The sequence below is a fragment of the Sinocyclocheilus grahami genome, unplaced genomic scaffold (assembly GCF_001515645.1).
Source record: "Sinocyclocheilus grahami isolate Dianchi unplaced genomic scaffold, SAMN03320097.WGS_v1.1 scaffold54.1, whole genome shotgun sequence".
In the NCBI taxonomy this organism is placed as follows: Eukaryota; Metazoa; Chordata; class Actinopteri; order Cypriniformes; family Cyprinidae; genus Sinocyclocheilus; species Sinocyclocheilus grahami.
Window position 1 is genome coordinate 651331 of NW_015505233.1, and position 5544 is coordinate 656874.

Consider the following 5544-nt stretch of genomic DNA (forward strand, 5'->3'; position numbering starts at 1 on the left):
TATATATATATATATATATATATATATATATATAATAAAAAATATATAAGATGATATTAAATAAAACATTAAAAATATAAGATGAAGGAAGGATTTTGATATGCATATGTAATACAATGAAACATTTGTATTAAATGAAAAAAATGCTAAACATAAGTTTTTTCACTAATGGTCTCTCACTTGTGTGTACATCAGAACAGTGCACTTCCAATGCATTGGTCAAATATTCATGCCTACTGTTGTGTCTCTGGCACATGTGCTTTTTTCCTTCTACAAACGGCAGAAACAATAACCACATCTTACAATCATACTTACCAACTGTCTATTTAATCTGCTGTGACATATCTGCTGTAAAATCTGCTGATCTGACACTGATTATGGGAAGGCATCTCTTTGGCTACTTCATTCTCACACATTCTACTCAGGACTAAGATGCTTAACAAAGTGTTGACAGCATAAGTGGAGTGATTGGGTTGAGATCAGGTGGCCTTCACAGTAATAAGTGGTCTCACACCATTCAGTTTCTCAGAGTTGACGATTGCCTTTCACAGCTGCCCCGAGCAGGCGAGGATCCGCAGAGCTCTCAGTTGGAAATAAGATAGGCTTGGTGGACAAAGAGACAAAGAGGCAAAATCCAAATGCTATGATCTTGCAGAACCGTACACCCCTTCAGGGATCCTGAGACACTATCTGAGCGATGCCCAGGCGGGAATGGCGGGACAAGGTGACAGGATGTGCCATAAAAGCCGATTTAACCCACCCAAAGTCTTTATAATATTGTGGTCTAGGTTTGAGTCAGGTTTTCGACTATTTTATAAGCCGCATGATTTAAGGTATAATTTGTTTATTTTTGAGCTGGGTTATTATATTTAATGAAAACTAGAACCATAAACTTTTACTTGAAATAAAATAAACTTAAACCGAAATAGAATAAAATATAAAAAATCTCATTTTTGTTTAGTTTAACATATGTCCTAAAATAACTAAAACTAAAACTGAAATCAAATTTGATAACTATTCAAAATATTTAAATTCAAAATATTAATAAAAACACAAAATTGTACTAAAATATGAGATGATATTCATTTTGAGCTAATGAATAGCTAATGAACATAACCCCACAAATTATATGGCTACTCACCAAATAAATAACTACGTGGACATGAAATGTTGATGTGAAATTATTATATTATCTATTACCTGTATATATATATATATATATATATATATATATATTGTTTATATGTTAATATGTTAATATCTGGTTTGTGTTGATACCAGTTAATATTTCAAAATATCTGACAGCTGAAATCCTTGATTGACCAATCATAAAACAGGTATTCCAGACACCAGCTGTATTGTCTGAAGCAGAAATGGTGTGCGACAGGTTAATCTTGAACATTTTAATTTTATTTAATTTTATTTTATTTTATTTTATTTTAGTTTAGTTTAGTTTAGTTTAGTTTAGTTTAGTTTAGTGTTTTAGTGTCATTTATTTTATTTATGAATTCCTCATGATTGGCTTTAATTTTTAAAATTTAATTTTCTGTGTAGTTTTCATTGCACTATGGCAGCAGTACGACAGATGGTATAAAATCTGCTCGGTGCATGATCTACATTATTTTCCCTATTTGTGGATTTTGTTGATCAGATCTTTAAATATCCCAGTCCAGAATATAATTTAATTCTTAAACTCTGTCCTATATGGATTTAAACACTGATTATATTCTGGTTCTCTGTATATGCCCACGTAAATACACACACACACACACAAAACATACACATTCCCTCTTCAACATAATACTGAAATATGTAGTAACCAGATGAACTTTACCACCTCATTTGGCATATAGCCTGAACAACTGTCAGCCCTTTTGTTTTGAGGAACAGGATAAGACAGCATCACCTTATTGGGTTCAGAAGGATAACTCCAAATGCCAGAGTATCAACACAGAGAGGTCACAACAACAGCGAGGGATTTGATGGCCTGCACACCAAACTGCCCCTTTGGTGACATCATTCAGCGTACAGTGGATTTGGTGGGCTATTTTTACCAGCCTGAGATGTGTTGCTGAAAAAGCAAGTTGCAGTTTGACTAATGCGGGTGGTGCAATTTTGTAGGCTTGCAGTTGTGTTTTAAAGAAACAGTTGACCAATACTTTTTACTAATCTTAATTGTTTTTTCAAACCTATTTGCTGTTAATTTATTTCAGTGGAGCACAAAAGTAGTATTTACACCCTGATACAAAGCACTTATACAAAACACTTGCATGATTTGTAAACTAAGACATTTAGGGCCAGATTTACTAAACTAGCGCGAGAGCAGAATTCCGAAACAGCGTCGATGGGCGTGGAAATTTCTGCAGGTGATTTAGTGACAGCACACAAATTAAAGAACACAGACGTAACATCTCATTTACATATCGACCAACGCAATATACCAAGCACAGCACAAATTAGCATAGTCGCAAATAAGCAGAGCCAATGCTCATCAGGTGTCGGTGATCTACTTACGACACAGGCGCAAAATAGTTTAAGACATGGTTTTATAGCCGTTAAATAATGGCGCAAATACCAGTAATTTGATGAGCGCAAACGTTAGTAAATCGTGTTGCGTGCTCCGTTTTAATACTCTCCTCCCATAAATTTTGCGTCTGAAAGGAAAACTCCTACAAATAAATATATAATTAGGTCAGGCGCAAAAATAACTGTCCAACGCTAATTCTTCACTGACCGTGCTATTTTAATGCCAAAAGACGGTTTGCGCTGGTGCAAGCTGTTAGTAAATCTGGCCCTTATTGTTTGCATCACATAACCAGCCACATATGTATGGCTTTTCCAAGACAGTAAACTTGCTCGGTAGCCCACCTGGTATGAGTTCAGTGAAACACACCAAACAGCTCACAGACTAAAGCTAAAATGACATGGTTGCTTTAGCAAATGTGTTTATCTCACTTTTTTCTTTTATAGTTACATTTTTAATTTTGAGTTGCACTGATTTCAGAGCCAGAGAATAACTTTACATATAAATAACTTTACATAGGACATATTATACTGTATGTACTTATGTATGTATGTCTTAATCAGAATGAAACATGGGTTCATGTCATGGCAAATCTATCGTTTTGGAAAAATTTAACAATGTATGGGTGAGTAAACGTTTTTTTTTCTACACTTGAAGTCAAGATGTGAAGCAAAATGTTCTGTGAACGTATTTTTATTTTCAGCTTCAACAGACATCTACAGTAAATTATTTGGCAAATAACAATGTTTTGGCAATTAACGTTGCAATGAACAGTTCTATACAGTACACCCTCGAGTTCCTCAGCACAATAGGAATGTGGGTCATTTCGCATTCGAGTCCATAATGCATAGAGGAGATATCATACTCCATGCCGGCGTCAGTGCGACCAGCCTACATGTGTGAGTCAGCAGGGGCTCTGAGTCAGACACCGCTAACACACTCATAATGCAAAGGCTGTTTTAAAGGGTACCAAGAGCTCACAGCCAACATTTGTGCACTGAAGATAAAGATACAGAGGTGAAGAGAGAGAGAGAGAGAGAGAGAGACCACAAATCAATACAAGTCAGTAATTATGCTCAGTAAGTAAATAAGCAATCTCTGATTCACTTTGTACAGCAAGATGAAACCATAAACAGTTCATTCTTTTTTTCACAGTTCACATTTTTTGTCACAATACATCTTTGTACTGTCATCAGTTCAATAAATCACACGTGAGAATGAGAGAGCTTTTAGGTTTTAAAGTTTTTCCAGTCCAACAGTGTACAGAAGACTAGTTCCTAATCCCAAAAAGATACGGATGTTCATTGTGGAAACCGATTTAGGGACCGAAAATGGCCTCTCTGTAACACTGCCATCTTTGTCTTCAGCAGGAGACTTTTCTTCCTCTGTGCAAAGGCTCAGAAAGGGCTTATTTTGTCCGTCTCATTTCAGCACTTCATCCTCGCGGCATTCGCTACAGGTTTGAAATCCTCCAACAATACAGCTATTTACAATGCATAAAGAACATTCACGGCAAACCGATTATCTTCGACAAACTGATCTAAGACGTGTAGTGGAGCTTGTGTTACTACACGTCATCTCGATATTCATCAGAGTTCATATAAAAAGTCTGTCTCTTTGTGCACATTTGAGTAATATACAGATGGACATGGTTAAAATAGCACACTTTTTTTCAAAACTGATGGTCCCTCATGAATACAAAAGTTAAAAACACAGGCATGAATTATTCAACCGCTGATGACGGTGTTACTGTTCATAAAGTATGCTCAATTTGACAGATACTGAAACACAACAATAACTCACAATCATGTGTGCTTCAGACATAAAAACAACAAGAATATATGTGATTCATGACTTGTGAGTGCCTGGGCCTGGAAATGATGGATAATTCTTATAAACAAAATCTTTACCACAAATATCAATTAAAGTGTGCTTTTTCATTTTAGCAGAACAAAAATCAATGTCTTAATTGCTTTTGTCTTGGTTTCCAGTAAAAAAAAAAAGTAAACATCCTTAAAAAAAGTTATTTGTGACCCTGGACCACAAAACCAGTCATAAGGGTCAATTTTTCAAAATTGAGATTTATACATCATATGAAAGCTGAATAAATAAGCTTTCCATTGATATATGGTGTTTTTAGGATAGGACAATATTTGGCCGAGATACAACTATTTGAAAATCTGGAATCTGAGGGTGCAAATAATCAAAATATTGAGAAAATCGCCTTTAAAGTTGTCCATATAAAGTTCTTAGCAAAGCATATTACCAATCAAAAATTAAGTTTTGATATATTTATGGTAGGAAATTTACTAAATATCTTCATGGAACATGATCTTTACTTAATATCCTAATGACTTGTTGGCATAAAAGAAAAATTGATATTTTTGACCCATGCAATGTATTTTTGGCTATTGCTACAAATATACCCCAGCGATTTAAGACTGGTTTTGTGGTCCAGGGTCACATTTTTTCTTGAGGTCAGAGCTGGGTAGATTACTTACAAATTGTAGTCCACTACTGATTACAAATTACATGAGAAATATTGTAGTTTGTAACATAATCCAGATTACATATATTATGTAAATTAGTCTGACTACTTTTAGAATTACTTTTAGATTGCTTTTGATCTAATTTATCACATAGACTTTAATGGGATTATTGTGTACCATACTGATATAAAGTCACAACAAAAACAAAGAGAAAGAAAATATATTCCATTCTTTGTTATCAACATCAAGAAATGCATTAAACATTACATTACAGTGAATAATGTGTAATCATGTAATCCATAAAAAGTAACCGTAATCTGATTATGAGCATTTTAAAACATAATATAATCTAATTACAAGTACTTAATTTTTGGAATCTGATTGAGTAATCCAGATTACATGTAATCAGTTACTACCCAGCACTGCTTGAGGTACATAATTGTTTATGATAATAAGACCTGTTTCACTGAAAATATAATCGTTTTTTAATCTACCAAATGCATTCCATTAGCTGAAACAGTAGTGCATGCT